At 42.4% G+C, this 21161-nt stretch overlaps 1 long non-coding RNA gene across 1 annotated transcript; it reads left to right on the forward strand.

Moving 5' to 3' along the window:
- Positions 1-1101: 1101 nt before the first annotated feature.
- LOC118971498 (uncharacterized) lies at positions 1102-15442 on the forward strand. Its single transcript, XR_005059930.2, has 3 exons — positions 1102-1230; positions 9771-9866; positions 12955-15442. It is a non-coding gene; the product is annotated as an uncharacterized lncRNA (long non-coding RNA).
- The last annotated feature ends 5719 nt before the right edge of the window (positions 15443-21161 follow it).

Below are 21161 nucleotides of genomic sequence, written 5' to 3' on the forward strand. Positions count from 1 at the left end.
TCTTTTGGTTATATATCTAGAAGTGGAGTTGCTAGGCTGGCTCAAAACATAGGGAAACATTTGTAATGATGCTCATTCCTAGCTCTGTTTCCCAGGGAATAGGTTTCTCTGTATTCAACAAACAAAACGAAATGACCAACAGCAGGAACTTTTTCACTAGGTCCTGGACAAAACAACTGCTTTTCAGGTGCAAAGCCCAAATATCTCCACGCTAAACAATATGCAGCTTTGAGTGACTCTAGACTGGGGACTAGTCACTGCAGTGACTCATTACCTAGCAGCTTGCAGCGCCCAGGGAACGTACTCAGAACCAGCCTTTTCTGTGCAGGTTTCATCTGATAAACAAAGGAACATTTACAATAGTGTCATACCTGCTTAGAACTGATTTCCTGAAATCTCCTTTCCTATCAAGAATCTTGGGCTATGACATCTGGGGGTTCGCACAGCACGGAATAAGTAGTTAACCTTGGAATCCTAGATTGCCCTTTCCTCACCATCCGCTCCAGGCTTCCGTCTATAACTGAAGTCCGCCCTCTGCTGGTCTCGGGCAGCCCAGACCCACAGCTGGAGCCGCCGGAGCGGGTCTCTTGAAATCATGTCTTCTCCAGGGAAAATTTGGAAATTGCTACAATTTATGTCGCTATAGCAATTCAGAGAAATGACATCTTCTGCAGAGTGTTCCTCTTTTATTTATTTTTTTATGTTTGTGGGTTTTTTCCTTTTATTTAACAGAAGCAGAACTGGGCCAGTTTCAGTTATTTATGAGCCACTTTGACTTGTGATGAATAACCATTATTTGTATGCATGTAGTGCCTGCCAAGGCCCTTCTGCGCCTATTGACTCTTGAGTCACTAAAATACTTTTCCATGGTAGAAGTGAGCAAGGGCTATTTGAGATAAGAGAGAACACAATTTATGGGCTGTCATCTGTCTAGCAGTTTTTTCAGAGGTGGTTTGAAGACTGAGTGTTGATTAATGAAAGAGACTTCTCCTCAAATTCTGTGGGATATCCATTTGCCATGTGAGAAGCTGCAGGGCATCAGACATTTGGGAGTCCTGAGCAGCCACTGGCAACCTTAGCTTTCCCTTCCTTCCCCGTGGGCATTCTGGTCAAGGAAGCAGATCCAGGAGGGACACGAAGGATGAGTGGGGCAAGGAAGCCAGAGCCTGCAAAGACATCAGACTGAGCCCGTGGCAAGAGGAAAGGAGAGAGCCAGAGGAGGGAAGAGAGGTAAGAGAAAGGACCAGTGGGCACGGGCAGAACAGAGCACTGAAGTGACTCAGTCTCCTGGAGGGTATTTAGTGCTCTCTGCAGTGCAGCTAACTGTACAAATCTGTTTTGGTTTTAGTTCACAAAGGAAAGGGAATCCATTTTGACGTTTTTACCCCGGTCTTGAAAGTAAGCCTATGCTCTGACCTAACATTTTAGGAACATTTGTACTTCCTGCTCTGAGAGAAGTGCAGCACTTTCAAGAAAGAAAACTTGCATTTTAGAGAGATGGTTTGGGTCTCTAACCTCTGAGTAGCAGGGGGTTGGGAGTGGGGAAGAGAGCTTCTGTGTGAGCATACATCCTAGCCAGAGGTCTGGTTATCTGCTCCCCACCCCCCCCCCGTGTTCTGCATATACAGCCAGAGTTGGGGCTCCACTGCCTAGAGCCCCAGCTGGCTCCATTGCTGCCCCAGGGCCACCCAGTGGTCTGACGACTCTGTCAGTGTGCGTGAGCTGAGGCAGCCAGGGCTCAGGGCATGACAGGGGTTCCTGTGTCGTGTTCCTTCTCTTCCCCTTCATTCCCTCTTGCCTCCTCTCTCACCTCCTTTGCCTGGTGCTGTGGACTCAAGTTCTCTCCTCCTACATTCCCCCACTCTCAGCCTTTGTGACCCAGAAGTCCCTCCCTTGAGGAAAGACAAGGCTCACAGCCTTCCTTGTAAAGGGTGCTGCCCCTTTAAAATCAGCTGGGAGAGAGGTCTTCTGCCTTTCCTCCCAGAGATGAAGGCTATTCTTAGCAGTAAAATGGGCTTGGCATCTAGGGAAACAGTGTTTTTCTTGTTTCCGCCCAAGGGCTTTGCATATTGCAATTCCTCTTCTTTCTGCAAAGATAAACCAGGAGAAACAGCAAGCCGTGCCATCACTGTTGCTGTGACAGACTCTTCCCAGGCTGGCTGGGTGGGTCACCCCAACCCCAGAAAACCAGTTTAATTCTAGCAGTCACTTTGGAGGCAAGAAGACTGAAGGCCAAATGAGCTCCCTCCAGGCCTCCCCACAGCACTCTGAGGCATGTGTTCAGTGTTTGCTCAGCCAGCCTCCGGCATGCAGCCTCATTAGGACGTCTCTCAGGACTGCCCTCACTGGCGTTGGGACTGTGGCAATCAGGGTATTTAAGCCCCAGCATTATAGACAGCAGACTTCGGAGAAACCAGGGACGTGGGAAATACAAAAGAAGGGGTCGGGAATGGAGGAGAAGGAAAGAAAAGAAAAAGGGCGGGTAAAACTCGAGAAGACTTACGTAATCTGATGCCACTTTGAACCCAGATGGTGAAGTTCTGCAGAGTGGCCAGCAGGGGGAGCTCAGGCAGTGTGTCAGAACTCCAGCTCCAGGTTGCCAGGAGCCAAAACCTCCGGACAAACAAAACAATGAACCTGGGTTCTCTTAGGTTCTGAACTCAGAGAGGCTCAATCCAAGGCGCCCTGATCTTCATCCTAGAGGACCCAGCTAGCATCTCGCAGAACGCTCTCTTATCGGGTCTCTCTGTCTCTCCCAAACTGCTTTCTCTGTGTTCTACCACTAATCCCTTTTCTCAAGCTTTCTATTCTTTGTGTGTATATTTTATGTAATTCTGGTTTTCCCTGAATCTGTGTTTCTGCCTATGCTTCTTTCTTGTTATTTCTCTGTATTAACCTAGGCCCATGAGTAAATGTTAATGAAAAATGAATAGAGATGAACCCAGCCACAGGCTAAGCTCTGAAAGATTTGGAGATCTGGCACTTAAAATAAAAAGAATATGCTGTACAGAAAAATGTGGCTAATTCTACCACCATTTAGCTGTGCAGTCACGTCTTTGGTATTCGTTCTCCCTTCCCCGTCCCCTGAGCCTGCTGCCCCTACCATCCCACAGTCTCTGCTCCCGGCTGGTTGCTGTGAGGCTGCTACCCAGTCCCTCCCTGACCAGCAGAACAAGGCCTCCCAGGGCTTTTAGAGGCGATGCCCACACCAGAATAGTTGTACCTCTATTGTCACTGGGACACAATTTTTTGTTTCTTAAGTAAAACCCAACCACTTCATTTCCAGAGCACACTGGAGCTCTTGGAATGGAATGGGGAGAAATGGAGCGACCTGGCCTTGCGTCCACCTGGATCTCTTGCAGTCCAGCGTTCTGGTGCTGACTGGATCTGGTCATCTCTGCCAGGGTATCTTTACTCATGGTGACTTTCCCTCGGATCTTCCTCATCAGGTTTCTCTCCACACTGACCCCTGGGGGCCTCTAGCTCATCACACAGTCTGTGTGGATCTGACCCCTTGTGAGAACAGAGTTGAAATTCTTTTTCTGGGCTTTTTGGCCTTCGGGAATCAAAATATGCAACTATGCATGTATTTAAAGCTTCCAGAATATCCCATGACAGTCAAGAAGCACCCCTAGCATCAGCTGGAAGGCCTCTTTGCCTGGAGCACACAGAGCCCAGGTGAGGGCGCTGAGTGTAGCAGCAGCCTGGTGGCCCCAGGGCAGTGCGATCAGGGGGCTGTCTCAGTTCCAGCCCAGCACTGCGGCTATGGTGGTGGTGATGACGTGTCCTCATTTCTACATGTTGTGGTCCCTGCCTCCAAATACATCCTGTTCTACTCAGGTTCTCATTTTTTAGATCCTAATCATGTGTGTTCCGAGAAGCAGATTCCAGGCCCCATCATCAGGGAGCAAATGCTTTTCCTGGACTGAGGCACTGGGTCTCTGAAGGGGAATAAATAGGACACTGCCGCAGAATGCCAACACCAGCAGGCAGGTGGCCTCTGCAGTGCAATCCATAATCTCCGTGACTTCCAAAACCAGAAGAATTGTTACATGACTGTCTAAATTAAGCTTTGCATTACTTTAGAAACTAACAAAGCATTCCTTCCCACAGACACTGTTCCCAAATTAAACACTTGGTGCTCATACAGCTGTGCATGTATTGGTGAACTGCAGAAAGAAAGATCCTCAGGAAGGGAAGAGGGGGCTGCCTAGCAAGGGAGGGGAGCACAGAGGGGAGTTCTTGGGGAGGGCGAGCTGGGGATCAGGCAGCAGACTGCTACAATGGTTAGCAGAGATTGTAATCAAGTTAGTGAGGGCATGAAATGTTTTTAAATTAGTAGGTCTAAATAAGTGTAGGTGAACGGGATCCATTATGATCAAGTATTTAAAAGCATACTGTTAAGTGGAAAACGTGGTGAGTGGCTATTCCCCACCTCTAATCAGTCAGCACTGGAGAAAATAAACTACCAAGGTGGTGTCTTAAGGTTCCCGTGAGGCCTGCTTTTCATGATCTGACAACAGTTAAACACTCGAATGGGTCACAGAGAATAGCTGGGCACTCTCTTCTAGAGGCAGTTACGGTGCGCTGCTGTTCTGCAGGGACCATCTCTAGTGGAGACAGAGGCCTGACCTGGATGACCTAGCTCCCCACATTCTCTTTGAGATTGGGGAAGAAAATAACTTACAAAATTAGAGGCCTTCATCAGCAGCTGAAAAGAAATGGGCAAATAGAAGAACACAGTCCCCACTGACCCACCTCTCACGACGTGCCAGGGCGCCTTCTATCCCACTGCCTCTGTGTCATTTGTTTCATAAAGTTGTGCCTAGATCTGTTCTTGCAAAGATGTGAGTCATTTTCGTAATTGTTTTTTAGAAAGCCCTTGTTCACAAAAATTCTGTCTGCAATATTTGGATTGGCTGGCAGGCCTCTCACTTTTCCATACAAGCTGCCCCAGCTTAACTCTGGGTCTCTTGCAGCAGGGCATCAATTATTTGGTGGTGATGTAACTTGAGATTCAGGTTCCTCCTGGAAACCATTTTCATAGGGATTTCCTCTGCATGACAAGGAATGCAAATGGAGGTTGGAGAGAGTAGAGTAAGGAGGTAAATACATCCAGGTTTAGCCAGGTAGTGTGTTCTTTGAGGCTGAGGGACCAGGAGGCTCTGCCTGCTGCAAACAGCTCAAGCCTCCCAGAGGTGGAGAGCTGTGCTGGACACTGGCTGCCAGCTCTCCCTGTGGTTCCAGGGCAGAGCCCTGAAGAAGCTGTCCTCTGGTTTTGGCTGTGTCCCAGATTAGCTGTTTGTCCCTGGGCCACTGTCCTCTCTGGATCTCAATTCCATTGTCTGCAAAAGAAAAATATTCACGTAAACATCTCTAAGTTTCCAATAAACAGTATGTTCTGACATTCTGTATGACCTTGTGTTTTGGTTTTAAGTATTAATGATACTTTCACACACTTGGGTCATTTGATCCTCACAACCACACTATGAGGTAGGACAGAAAATTTCCCCCATTTTAGAGATTAAGAAACTGAGAATCAGGAAGGTTAGGCTAGATGATGTGTCATCACACAGATAGCGGCCCAGATCTTCTAACCAGCTCAGTACTTCATCCTTTTGTGGGTCCAGTGTGCCTTTGAAGTCACATAATTATGGATCAGGTCTCCAAAAAATAACTTGGAGTTTTCAGATGCTTAAGCTTAACATGGACCCCAGGTAAAATTCCCCACTCTCTGCCCTCCTTTTGAACTCTTGCAAATGGGTGTGTACCTTGCTTCTCTGACCGGATTGGAGGTCCAGGCCCTGTGTTTTCTCCTCCCTTCCTCTGCCCCCCAGGAAGTGTCACAGAGCCAAACCCTTAGCAGAGGCTGTTGCACTGCTAAGAAGAGGAAAGCAACGTAAGAATATGAAATCAGTAAGTGGGACAGGTGTCCATTTCCATGTTTGACCACTTGTCCTTTGACAATTGGTATCCTTGTACATGTCCTTCCCTAGATGGTCATCTGCCTGCCAAACTATTCCCCAAATCCTAGAACACAGCATGGTTTCCCATGGTGCTGGCAGCCATAGCCTCCTCAGCATGATTTCTCAGGCACATAAGATGGGCTGATGGGCACACAGAGATGTGGCCTCAGTGATTCATGCCCTAGGAGCCTGGTGTAAGTAAAGAAAGCAGACTAGCTGCCTCAGGTGGGGAGAGTTAAGGTCATGGGAGGGGCTACCTAGAGCTTAAGCTGAGAGGGAGAGGTGAAGCAGAAGGGGCAGGGGCCTCGGGGAAAGCCACTGCCAGTGACATCTGGGCAACTGGAAGGAGAGAGGGCCTCCTGGCAGTGGGAGGGGCGGGCAGGCTGCTGAATGCAGGCCAGTGACGCTGAGCCCGAGTCCGAGGCCTGTGTATGCTCTCTGGCTTCTTGTGTACAGTTAGCGCTGAGCCTTGGTGCAATCTTGCTTCATCTCTCTAGACCTCTAGCCTCATCAGCAACTGTGACTTCAATTCTTTCATCAGGGCTGCAAGAAGGGAATACTCAGTGATGATCCAGGGGCAAGGACAATCGACTAGATAAACACAGATGGCTCCAGTTAAGACCTTTGCTCCATTATCCTCCTGCCATCTCTTTATTATCCTATGTCCCAAGTCCTTACTTTCCCAGGCTTGGTGGAGAAGGAGAAGGATTCCAAGACTGTTGTAAGCTGGACTACTCCCTATACATGAGACCATCCCATACCCAAGGGACTAACTCAGTTGAGCTCCACTGGCCAGAAGAAGAATCTGAATTCCAATCAAAGGTGGTCTCTGCCTGTTCCCTTGCAGATGCCAGTGACTCCACTATGAGAGAAATCCTAGAGCTACAGAATATTAGAGACAGCAGGGACCCTAGAGGTCATGTATTCATCCAACACCCTGAATAACAAATGGGGAAACTTAGAAGTATGGCAAATGCCATGTGTGTCCAAGGCCGCCCAGGAAGTTAGTGGAAGAATCTGTACCAGAGACTGGAGGTCTTGATGCAATCCCATACTAGCTCTCTTCCTGTCTGACCTGACTCTGGGGCCTTTAGATACCAAAGGTTTCCATTCAAGAGCAACTCTGAACAACCGAGGAAGGATGGTCTGAATTTGTAAAACTTCTTTGCGGGAGCAACTGTTCTTTAGGAGACCTTTTTATGTTAGAGCCAGTACTAAGACTCTCTCCCTGCCTCCCTGTGGCCCTGCGGCCACCAAACTGCCTGTCTAAGAAGCCTTTCTGGCTGCCAGTCCTGTCCCTCCAGTCAGACATGGCACCTGATCTCATGCTAGTGACTCTCCACCCATCAGGCAGTCCTGGTGCCTCCTCCTGGAGCCAGGGTGGTGATGCCGTCAAGTGCAAGGTGGAGGTGGAGCGCCTGCAGAGACCCTTCATAATGTCTTACAAGCAAATAACCCAAGATTCCAGCTCTTCTATACTCTCTTTAGCTCACCACTTCCAAAAGCATCCAGCACACTTGCATTCAACCTGTGGATCAAATCAAGTCAAATTAACAGATATTTGTTGAGCTACTATTGGCAAGCTAATGTATTAGGTGCTGAGCTCTATACAAAGGAAGCTTGATTCCCTGCCTTCAAAGGTCTTATGGGCTAACTTGGGGAGACCAGGTGAAATTACACTTGAAGTTCATATCACAAGGCAGCAATACAGGAAGTGCCATGCAGCAACAATGGGTCATTTGTAAAATCATTAGAATAGACAATTTGTGTATTGGTATACAGAAGAAAAGAATACTGTGAAATGAACAGTCCAGAGAAGTCTGTAGAAAAAGAAAAGTATGATCAGGTCTTTAAAGGATGGGAAGAATTTAAAGGGGTGGAGAGAGGGAAAGAGCATTCCAGAATTGGTAATTGTGAAAAAAGGTACAAAAATAGAAAAATCCAAGTGCGTTGAGGGTAATGAATAATAAAAATTATAGTGGCAGATGATGGTTATCATGTATCAGAAACTACTCTCAGCAGCTAACACTTATTAATTATCTTGATTCTCATGCAATTCAAATTATTGCTGTTATTTTCATATTTTTACAGCTGAGGAAACTGAGGCATAGAGAAGTTTAAGTAACTTACCTGCAACACAGCTTGTGACTGAGCTGGGATTTGAGCCCAGAGGCTACACATTCAGCCACTGCTTCTCTCACTGTGGCTGCGGGGGCTGATTTCTTGGAAAGATATGTTGGGGGCAAATCATAGAGGACCTTGAGCACTATGTTACAAATTTGGACTTGATTTTGTGGGCAGCAGGTTTCTGAACAGGGAAGTCGGTTTAGGTTTTAAAACTGAGGTACACACAGGAAGAAAATCCTAAGGACACATTCACATAGGAAAAAGCAGAAGGAAATATATTTGCTACGTATAGATGCCATTACTTTTCATGAGGACCTTGTCCAGAGTTATTTCTGGTGGCCTCTGAGATCTTAAACTACCAGGGGATCAAATCCTCAGTTGGTGGCACTGAGGGAACAATCAAAAGGTAAGCAGCCCTCAAATCTACCCAGGCCCGTGCTCAAAAGCTAAGTGCCAACATAGGCTTGCAGAATGGTGTAGATAGGGAGAGAAGAGACAGCAGGAGAAAGTGGGAAAGTGGAGGGACAGAGGATGTCAGAGAGCAAGGGAGAGGTCAGCAAAATAAGTTGGGACCTTGTGTGTGTAATTCAGCAATACCTTAAGCATGATTGAATAAAAGCTTCTGGAAGAAGAAAACATGTCATCTATCTCCTTGATTATTTTGCAGTAGCAGATAATTTCTTAGTCCCTTCCCTCTCTTTACAGGCTAAAATGGAAAATCTTTTTTCATGCATGGAATGCTTTTATTTCTCTCTCTTCTTTAAGACTCAATTTTGCTAATACATTCCATCAAGGACTATAAAGCTGAACTTTATATGACCATGCAATATAATGAATGTGGAGAGATGAAGTAATAGGACCTCTGAAAGGGTGGTAATTGAAATAAGAGCATCTTTTTTCTTTTATTTTCCAAGAACTGTATGCACAAAGGAGACTGCTCAAGCCAATCAAGTAAAAACATAAGGTAATTTAAATCCTGAGCAGAGATTAGGTAATTGTTTTGAATGGGACTTTGGGAGCAGTCACAGGAGATGAGGCATCATCCTGTTGAAATGGTCTTCAGGGAATATCATGTTTGTGTGAATGTTGTTCAGTTCCTGAGTCACAAGCATGGGTTATAGGCTGGCCTTAGTCTGGGTTCCTGGCAAAAATTATGTACCTACTCTTGTAAATGGTGGTATTCAACATAGGCATTACCTCGATTTCAGCCACGCCTTCATGAGCCCTCTTTTGGAAATGGACTCCAAAGCTGAGTCCCGGCAGCTGTTCTGTGTCCACTCTCTGGAAACCAACAGAGAAACAATGTGGAGGTGGGGTGAGGAATGGTTCTTGAATACCCAAATCTTATTCTTTTGAACATGTATTTTTGTTTGAAGAATGAGTTGACTAGTCCTGTCTACATGGGGGGCAAAAACACTCTAAGAAAATCAAATGGGGTCATACAGACATCCCCTCTTCAGTCATATGTATGGCTTTCATAAGCTGTTGGTGTCCCCTGCCTTTGCTTCCTTCTCAGCTGCTGCTGCTGAGACCTTAGCCCATGCCCAGTCCCAGGTCATTTCTGGCTAGCCCTATGCAGAAGGGGCTTGGAAATAAGTCACATTCCCAGACCCAAGTTCTAGGAACCAAGCCACTACTTTCAGACTCCTGTGCTGAGCCCACATTCTTCTCTTTCAGGCAGATCTGGGATATCCAGTACCAAGAATAAACCCAGATGCCTGTGTGGCCGGCCCCACAGACACAGTTCTTTCTGTGTTGGCCCAAGTTCCAGAGGTGAGCTGTCACCCTGCTTTCCCCTCCTAAATTCTGATTTACTGTCCTGTCTGGAACTCTACTACTTCTCCTTCTAAAACTAGATACTCTACCCAACTTTCATCCATCCTTGTCCCTTCTTCCTGCTAGTTGAGTTTTTCTCAGTCATAGAGTGATTGTGCTGTCCCACCTGTCTCTGCTGCATTCACTCTGATCTCAAAGCAACTGGCTGCTTTCATCTGGCTTCTGGTTACTCATCCCCAAACAATATACTCTAATACATACTATTTTATAACAAATTATTCCTTTTCTGTCAGTATTTTTTATTTTTATAGTTAGGACACTATATTGACTTTTAAAAAATATGTAGAATTATTATTTGTAAACTTCCTTTCAGAATAGTAAATGGGATCTCACAAAACCTTCATTTAAAAATAGGTCAGTGGGTCTGACCGGGTTAAGAATCCTTGGCTTAAGTGGATACTGTGGAATCATCTGCTGAAAGCATTAAGGGGCTGACGATGAGGTCGGTGCATTCCCAGGAGAGGCTGTAGCTCCTACCAAGGGGTCTCATGGGCAGTGTCCCCTGGAGAAAATGACCGCTTCCCAAATTTCTGCATTTATCCTCATCAGGATCCCAGAAGTTTTCAGAATCCAGGGTCACTTAAACCAATCAAATCCATGAGGTTACTCGTGGCCAACTTACACATTTATACTGAGAGACACATCTCATAGACTAAAAAGCTTCTGTCCACTGCCCAGGGCAGCCAGTCTCAGAGCAGAATGAACACAAATGCTGAGCAAAGGGCACACAGGGTAGTGAAGAGAGATCAGAAGAGGCAGTCCTGTAGCACAGCAGAGCATGCTTCTCCTGCAGCCGCAAAGGGCAGGCTCTGCTCTGCACAATGCTCGGGCCCTCCCTGCCAACTTAAGATTCCTTGGGTTTTTCTTTTCTGCAGCCCAAGCTGACCACTCCCCTGTGTCCACATCCCCACCACCTTTTCACAGTCTTCCTCCAGGCAATGTACAATTCAATTGACTAAATATCTTCTACTAAATGATGCTCACATTCTGGTCCTGCTTTCCTCTGATCACTCCCACATCGTCTACTTTGATCAGAGTTTTGTGAGCCCACGTATTTCAGACAGACTTTTGCTTTACTCCCACAGATAATTATTACATCCATTGTCTGCTAATTTTACTAGTTCCACTCAGAAGGTGACCTTATGTCCCTGGTCTCCGAACTCATGAGAAGGAGACTTCCCACTCTTGCTTCATCCTGACAAAAGTGATACCAGAAATGAGGGCTAAGACTGATTCAGACTATTTTCCTGCTCTGCATCCATCCCAATAGTGTTCTTGATTCTTATCTCAGTCTAATAAAGAATATTCTTGCCTTACTCCAGCTCCTCACTGAACCCAACGCCCACCTTGGGTGGCAAAGTTCCAGCCTAGAACAAGCCGGAGACCACCCAAATGATGACAGTAATTGATTATGGTTCAGAAGAGATAACACAGGCATGAGAGCATGTGGGGTTTTTGTTTGTTTGTTTGTTTGTTTTTGTTTTTGAATACAAGTGACTCTCATATAGACTGGTCAGGGATGGAGTGATGAGCTGATTAACTGAATGGTCTAGTTAATTAAATGACCATATCTATAACATAGACAATGATTTTCAAAGAATTATTAATGAAATACAACGAATTCAAAACCTATATTAGCTATAGTTTAGTTGTTTTTTTCATGGACGACCTTGGGGAGGTGTGCTTGCCCCTTTGCACCTTACATTATTACATTACAGGCTGAAATAATGTTTTCTGAAGCTTTTTGTCTCAGTCACTCAAATTCTCAGTCCTCAGTCCTCATCAATGCTGTCTTTGCCCTTTGACTTCCTAGAGTTGAAACTCTCGCTATTATTTCTGCATCAGTACGAATCTATCACTTTAACCTCCTTGTAGCGTCAGCGCACTCTTGCGTTACTTTCAGTAAGTCTGTTGATTGGATGTGAAGAAGCTTCCCTCACCAAATCAAGGATTTATGTTAGTGTATTTCTGTAAGGCTTCAATGCCTTCCTTTCTTCTTCACTAGAAGAAGATACCGTAAGTACAGCACAAGTTCATAATTTTCTACAAGAGTTTTCATTAAATAATGATGAATGAATGAAATTTAGCACAGGATGTAGTTTAAATTTATTTAGTTATTTTGTTCTCTGTAGCCCAAGCTGACCACTCATTTATTCATTTATTCATTCAGTTAATTTTTCATTATATTAACATTTATTAAGCATCCATAATGTGGCAGACACTGCATTAGGCATTAGAGATACTAAGATAGCAAGTCATGGTCACAGTTCTCAAGGAGTTCATGGTGTTCAAAAGGAGGGACAGGTATGAAAAAATACAGTTTCAACTCAATGTAATAGGTATGCTACTGTGGAGGTTTGATTAAAGCTCAGTGGTGGAAGAACAAAATGATCAACTCTACTTAAGAAGGAGGGCTGTAAAGGGGGTTCACAGAAGAAGATGTTTCTACTGAGTTTTGAAGGACATAAAATTTGTTAACTAGACATGACGAAGAAGGACATTTCAGGAAGATGGAAGAACATGTGCTAATGTACAGAGGCAAGTAACAATATTATAGCTTCTAGGAACTGGAGTCAATTTGATGGGACTGACACCTAAGACAAGACCTCATGGGAGATAGAGCTGGAAGGGTTAGATCCTAAATGGTCTTGAAAGCCTTGATGAAAGGTTTGGATTCACTCAGTTGGCAGTGGGCAGTCAGTGGTGGGTGCTACCTGGGGAAGCAACACAGTCATATCTGTATTAGGAAAGATCATGATGGAGTTCATGTGGATGGATATGTGCTAAGACCAGAGGTAAGAGATGTAGCTGAAATAGCTGGCTGACCACTGAAGATTCATGATCCCCTTCTATAATATAGACCATGCTGGAGAGCATTTGCTCCACAGAGGTTGACGTTTTCCATCTCTCTCCAAGCGGAGTCATGTGACCAGCTGTGGCTAAAGGAATGTGAGTAAAAGTGTGCACGTCATTCTGAACCAAGGTGGTTAGGTGAACCTACCCCATGCCATATCCCTTTCCACAGCGATCCTGGAAGCCTCATGCTGAAGATGGCTGTGTCACAGATGGAAAGAACCTGGATTCCTGAGTCAGAGAAAAGGTGCCCAGAAGAGCCACCTAACCAAGAACACCTACACTGGACTTTGCATGAGAAAAGAAATAAAAATGTTTGTGTTAAATCCCAGAGATCTAAACATTGTTAAAGTGGTTAGATCACCCTGACTACCTGTGGTTTGCAATATTTGAGATAAGATAGAGTCTTTCCATGTTACATGCTGAAGTGTAGGAGCCCTTGGAGAAGATAAATGGAAGATGAAAGGAAGAGGGATAATAATTTATGGGTATTCTTGAGAAGAGAGGAGATGGGATCCAGAGTATAGGAAGCAATAGCTCCTTCGAGGAGGGAAGGAGGGATGTCTTTGTTTAAAACAGGATGGAAGACATAACTGTGAGTGAGCAGTCAGAAGCCGCCTAGTAGCTACATTTTCTCTGAGAAGTTGGAGGTAAAGACATCTTAAAAAGTAAAATGCATAATAGCAATAGCACAAACTATGGGAGGGTGATGCAGTTAAACTGTTGCAAAAGTTCCTGCCTTATTAGGAAGTGGTAAAATCAGAGGTACTCATTTGAGGTAGACTGTAACACATCCAGGATGCATACCATGATCTCTCGGGCAACCACGAAAAAAATTATCTAAAAATGTATAACTAAAAAGCAAATAAAGAAGAAAAATGGACAAATGAAAATGTTTTCATATCCAAAAGAAGGCAAGAAATACTACACAAACACTAATCAAAGTAAATTTGATGTAGGTAAATTAATATCAGACAAAGTAGACCTTAAGGTACATATTGCTAGGGACTAAAAGTGACACTTCATAATTATAGAAAGATATTTTAAAATACTACCCATTTCTTTCTTTCTGTGTTAAGTTCTACAATTATCTAATAATAGAATAACTACCTTCAGGTAAGATGATAATTCCAAAATACCTTGTCATTTCAAGCACAAAAATATGATGAAACCAATTTTTATAAAATTACTGTTTATCCATGCATAACATTAGACTTTTTAAGAATGATACCTTTAAAAATGTTAGGACTATTACAACTGCAGATGACCAAAGGTTTTATTTGTACCTTTAGCATTAACATATGTAAAAATACACATTGTATCTGACCTGTTTAATAGTCTGTTTCTATTTCCTGAAGTCATGGGTAATGATTTCACTCAGAAACCAGGGGTTACTTAGCACTGCCAAAATAGACCAGTTTCATTAGCTTAATGAAAATTGTTCAAAGGCAAGACCTTCAGCAGCTATTACGTGTCCTGATTAGAATTCAAATCATTACACGTCTTTTAAAAAACTAACTTTACTATAGCTACATGTTCAGCTATTTTTTCAAGACATGCAACTAGCTTCTAAATAATCTTAAATAAAAAGTAATAAATGTAAATCTATAGAGCTTTGTACCAGTGTAAAGTTCTGTTATTATTTTTCACCAAACTCTGAATGTTACCATTCAGAAACCATATATAGCTCAATGAGATGCTTTTGCTCATAAAAAAAAAACCTTTATTTTTTCCTCAGTGAGCTGGAGCCAGAGATAGAGATACTCTCTAAATGTTTAACCAGAAGCTGTTCAGATAGAACACTGTGTAGGATAAGCAGAATGTGTCCATTATTGAACAGCTTCATTTGCATAAGGACCAACAACAAAACAAAATGGCAAGCCAGTCATTTCAAGCCTTCATGTCTTACAGGCTTATGATCTGAAGTTTACTGCACATATGTGACACACTGCAACTGGGAGATTTGAGAAAATGTGACCAGAGCGTAGGGTTCTCAGAGGAGGGAGTGATCATCAAAACCCAGAGGAGGCATCCTGTGGGGAGAGGAGCTAGAACTTCTGGTAGGTGGAGAAGAAGGAAGCTGGAGAGGGGAGCATAGCAGCCTTGGCCTCACTCTCCTCCTTTTTCTCACCTCCTGCCAGTAGTGGCCAACACAACGGGAAAATAGAAGACAAACTGAGGCAGGGTAGGAGCAGAGTAAGATGGAGAAGCATACGGAGAGGATCTGCGTGGACGCAGGGAAGTTACATAGCACAGGGGCCCCTGCAACTGTCTGGATAGAAGACCACTTACTGAATTTGAATCTCAGCTGTGTTGTAATCTGTATGCTGTGTGACTCTGTGGAAGCCACCTAACTATTCTGAGCCACAGTGTCCTATTCTGTTAAAATGAGAGGAATAAACTTACCTTACTAGTTAGTGTAACATTTAGTGCATTACCTGGTACCCAGTAAGTGCTAAATAAAAGATGTTACCATCCCTTCTCCATTAAACTTATTCTGTGCTTGCCTCTTTTAAGCCAGGCCTAGGGATCTACTTTCTTTTCAATGTTAGCATGCCTTAGAAAAATCTTCTTATGCCTAAAGGCCATGGGAAAGTGTCAGGATCATTCCTAGGCCAGGTACATTACAGTAATAATTGCCTTGGATCAGGATACTATTTAAGCAGAAAAACATTGACGTTTTAGTCTTCAGTAATGCTGCACACACTACAAGGGACTGATTTGGTCTTTAAGCAAATGATTCAACATAAATTACCACCTATTTACCAGAAGCAACAGTTTATGTCCTAGGACTGCTAGACACTGACATCAGCTGTACCCTTATTTGTCAATGTCAGGCAATAAGGTGCTTGGCATGCAGAACACTTTTGTTGGATCACTTTTTGGGTAGGCTCAGAAGATTGACTTTAAGCCAATTGCTCATTCCAAAGATTAGAAGAGCATTTTGTATTGTAAACCGCATACCAATTTGTAATGCCATTTCCAAGTTCTGAAGGAAAGTCTATAATGTATTCCTATAATCATGTATGTTTTTCCATGACCCCTTAGGCTAGAATATTTTGCTGCTACTCCAGTCACCCAAAGTAATTCCAAAAATAATGATGGTTGCCCTGCCTCCAGAGGAGCCTGAACATGCCCAGGCTGCAGGCTTTCCCTACAGGGCTCTGACGACAAGGGACAAAGACTGAGGGTACCAGGAAAGGCTCACAAAATTATAATAATGCTTACATGTGTATCCATTCCATGTTCCCCTTTATTAAGCAGCTTCACGGCATTATGTTGATTGAGGTGGGTAGAAATAATTATCTCCTTGCTCTTTACACGATGAGAAAACTGACTCTCAGAGATGTTCAGTGGTTTGCCCAAGGCCTTCCACAATTTGGGTTAGCATGAGGATTAGAATATAGGTCTTTCAATTCTAATACAGGGATGAAAAAGTAAACTTACAGCCTAGAGTCACTGACTGCCTATTCTCTGTAAAAGAATAAAACAAAGACCACCAGAGCTTTAACAGTAAAAAAAAAAAAAAGCAGAGTTCAGAGTTTACTTATTTGCCTGACAAGAAAACACTCATCGGTTTAAAAAAAAAAAGTCACTAACTAGTTTGCTGAGGGGGAGAAGTCAAAATTTTGCAAGTGCTTTAGAAAGGTAGATGAGATCTAAGGTGGTTATAATAATTATTTGAAAACTAATGCTCCAGATACAATGGAACCAGACCAGAAGTCTTAGATGATTGTTTAAAACAAATCCCATGTTCACCAATCTGGAGTCTTTATTTAGGCCCAGTTAAGGTCTGAAGAAGGGGTCCCAAAAGTTGATACTCCATTTTCTGCTTCAGCTGGTCAGAATAGTTCAGCACAGCATTCAGTTTTGACATCTTCTCAAACTCAAACTTCTCAAATGTTGGTGAGAATCACACGGAAGCTTTGCTGAAACACAGCCTGCTGTGTCCCCAAAGTTTCTGATTCAGTAGGTTTGGCTTAAAGCCTTAGAATCTGTATATCTAAAAAGTTCACAGATGAAGCTTTGTAGACAGTCTTGGGCCTGTGCTTTGACAACCACTATCCAAGACACGTGATGCTATAAGGGGGGAATTTTAATTTTCTTCCTTGTAAATGCCAACCTCTTCTTTAAGATCTATCGACCCGATGACTTCCTAACACCCAGGAGGAACAGAGGTCTTTCCTGATAATAAATTTTATATTTGATTTATCAAAGACTTACCTTTTCTTCCAACAGCTGTTCTCAGAGGAGGGAACCATTTTTATGGGGGAGGAAGAAATAAAGGAATTCCTCATGGATTCTAAAGTCAACACAACTTCATACCGCCACTTCATACCCTGTATCTCACCATTTCCCTTCATTTGGGAGGAATTAGTACTCAATATTTGACTTACCTTTTTAAAAATAGTATTACATGCATTGATTCAATCTCATTACATTTGCAGCTTGCTTTTATTGCCTTACCCTTCCTGATCAATAATCACATTTTTCCATGCTCATAACTTATCCCCATCTGATTTTTAGTCAGTGCACGATCTGATTTATTTCTGCTGTGACTCAGCCTTACAGTTCTCCAAGCTTACAGTTCTTGTAAGAATCTAATGTTCTCCACTTACACCTTCTTTGTGCCTTTGTTGGGCACATATCCCCCACTGCCCCATGGCAGTTACTTATGCACCAGTTTGTGTCTTCCAGTGGATTGGCGCCTACAGAGAGAGGGAGCTTTTTATGAGGTTTTGTTTTCCTTATAGCACTGGTCTGGGCCCTGCTCATATTAGGTATTCAATAAATATTGGCTTGGATTTGTTGGCAATTTTAAATCAGATATGTCTTGACTAATTCTTTTTCATTATTCACATAAATAAAATTCACAGTTTTTTTGGCATTTTTCTGAGTCACGACAAACACACAGAACTGCATACTACCACCACAATTAACATACAGAACAGTTTCATTGCCCTTAAAAAAATAATCTTTCATACACACTACCCTTCTGTAGTAAAAACAACCTTCCCTTTCCCTTAGTCGCTGGTAATCACTGGTCAGTTATTTAACCCTATAGTTTTGCTCTTTCTTGAATGTCATATAAAGGGAATCATACAGTATGTAGCCTTTGGATCTGCTTGTTTCACTTAGAAAAATACATTTGAGAGTTATCCATTTTGGTGAATGTATCAATAATTCATCCTTTAGTGCTGAGTAGTAATTTCCATTATGTGGATGTACAACTGTTTGTCTATCCATTCACCAGCTGAAGGACATCTGGGTTATTTCCAATCTTTGACAATTATAAATAAAACTGTTGTATATGTTTGCATACAATTTTTTGTGTGAACCTATATTTTCATTTCTTTTGGATAAATACCTAAGAATAGGTTTGCTGGGTGCTATGATAAATGCATATGATAAACTGCCAAAGTTTCTTCTCAAGTAGCTGTACCATTTTGTACTCTTATCAGCAATGTATAAGAGTTCCAGGCACTCCACATCTTTATCAGCTCTTGAAATCATCAGTTTGTTTTGTTCCAGATATTCTAATAAGTGTATAGTATTATCTAATTATAGTATTAATTTGCATTTCCCTAATAATATTTACTTGCCATCCATATATTACCTCCTTTGATGGAATATCTGTTCAAATCACTTGTCTATTTTTTTTATTGAGTTGTTTGTTCACTTACTGTTGAGTTTTGGAATTCTTTATGTCATTTGGATAAAAGTCCTTTGTCAGATATGTGATGTGTGAATATTTTCCCCCAGTTTGTAACATACCTTTCATTCTCTTAACGATGTCTGTGTAAAGCAAAATTTTTAAATTTTGATCAAGTCCCATTACCAAGTTTTTTCTTTTACAGGTCATGCTTTTGGTGTTCTATCTAAGAACTCTTTGCCTAACTCAAGCTCACAAAGATTTTCTCCTGTGTTTTCTTCTAAAAGTTCTATAGATCTACATTCTATATATAGTTCCATGGCCCATTTTGAGTTAATTTTTGTATAATGTTTGAAGTAAAGTTTAAGGTTCATTTTTATGATTATGGGTATCCAATTTTCTAGCATCCCTTGTTGAAAAGACTGTCCCTTCTCCACTGAACTGCATTTGCATTTTTATCAAAACCCAATTGATCATATTTTTGTGGGTCTATTTCTGGATTCTCTGTTTTTTTCCACTGATCTATATAAATCTGTATAGATATATATACATACTATTGTATCTATATTTTCACCAATACAACACAGTTTCGATTATCGCAACTTTTTACTTAGTCTTAAAACCAGGTAAGATGATCTTACAACTGTGTTCTTTTCCAAAGTTGCTTTGACTGTTTTAGTTCCTTTGGCTTTCCACATACATGTTAGAATCAGATTCTAAAAATTTCTACCGTCACTTGATTCTTAACTTACACTATTTGCTTTTACTAGCCTGTGGTTCTCAAACTTCAATGTGCTTAAGAATTATAAAAATGCACATTCCTGGTCCTGACTGAATATTCTCATTTAATAGTTCTGCCAGGGGCCTAGGCATCTAGATTTTTAATAGGATCCCTAAGGTGATCTGTTGTACATGGTCATAGACCATGATTTGAGAAACATGTCACTAACTTTCCTAGAACCTTGGAAATGTTCTGCAGGCTTTGAAGAATCTTATAAATACTGCAGATTTGGTAGGACATGGCACTGCGTTCACAGACAAATCTATCAGCTGACAATATACATCATATAATATATGGCCAATCAGTGTTGTCCAGGTGGTGCTGGAGCACAAACCAGAACCTCAAAGATGTCCTACTGCCCTTTTTTAGACAATAAGAACAATTATATGGATTTTCATGTCCCAGGAGTGGTGCCTCTGTGATATTTGTCTGATGGACCAATTCCATGAACATTTTCTTATACTCAGGGCAGAATTCTTAAACTACTCTCAAACAAGGAAAATCTTGATTGGAGAGATGCACAAGGTAAGTGAGAGAGTAACAAGGAAAAACATTAATCAAATGAATAGGTTCTCTAGTGAAAAGTTAATGACCATAAATATTAACTTTGTTTTACATTGAAATATGGATTGACCAGCTTGTTCAGGGAATTGGGCATTCTTGTTAATTTAATTTTCTGGGTATTAGGAGATGGAAGATTAACTGGAAAAAACCTTCCAGTAGAAAAAAAATCTTTCTAAAATGAATTAGTGTATTTTCCATGTTAATTTATTATTAAGCATTCATTGCTTTGCTTGTTTCCTAAGGGTAGAAAATAACAATTTAGAAAAGACCAAAGTCAATTGAAGAGGCTTCTCACAGGCCCCTAGACCAAGAGGCTTGCTGAATGAATAGTCCTGGCAAACAGGAGGGAAGAAATAAATGATTGTGGAACACTACTGAGGAAATGGGCTCCTTTCCAGGTGTTCATCACTTTGCCACTAGGCCAAGGCAGCATAGGAAAGGGGAGCACAGAGTAACAATTTACAGGAAGACCAACCTTCATATTCAAAAGAGCCTTCTTGGAAGCCCCAGAATGAGCAGCTCTTGTGAAAACATCTGGCATCAGGCAATACTGATTCCCACTGGGGGAAACATGTGGGAATCTTTCCCAGCACAGGACCTTTCTTTGGCTTAAACTTAATCAAGTAGCCACCTCTTCTTAAATCTTCCTGTAAGATTTCTAGAGGCACCATAGGGAGGCTTGATGAATCTTCTAAAGGGCAACATAGTCTAGGGGTTCCTTGGTGGGCTTGGAGCCTGCGTGCTTTCATCTATACCCTGACTTCACCACCTGCTAGTTAGATGCCCTTGGCAAAGTCACTGTATCAGATGCAAAGTCATCTGCAAAATGGGGGCAACAACAGCTTCTACTTCATAGAGTTTATTGTTGTGAAGAGAAAATGGGTTAATGTGTAATTATCTGAGGCTCAGAAAAATCCCTGGATAGTCACTGGATAGTAATCACTACTTAAGTGTTAACCACTGCTAATGAGATTATTTATTTATAAGGGAAGATTTAAGCCCAAGAAAGTATATTCTCTGAGGAAGATGTTGTAGGACTTGGAGAGTGTTTCTCTTTTTAACTGAGTTGCTAACCAAATATATGTTGTTGTATTTACAAGGTGGTTATTGTCTTAGAAGAGAGGATGCTGAGGTTTGATGTATAGCCTTGTGGAAGGTGAGCCATCCTCAGAGTTGACTGAAGGGTACATTCCGATGAGAGACACCTTGTCTTTAGGTTCTGCCTATTCTATCCTGAGCATCTTCTTTTTAAAGGCTCCGATCAAAGCATAGAGAAATGATCCTTCCCTTGGAAACTTACACAGCCTCTATGAGGCAGGACTGTTCAGACTAAACTGCAGCTAGGGGTAAAACAATTGGGAAAAAAAGTGGGCAAACAAGC

This window comes from Manis javanica, chromosome 3 (assembly GCF_040802235.1).
Source record: "Manis javanica isolate MJ-LG chromosome 3, MJ_LKY, whole genome shotgun sequence".
Lineage (NCBI taxonomy): Eukaryota > Metazoa > Chordata > Mammalia > Pholidota > Manidae > Manis > Manis javanica.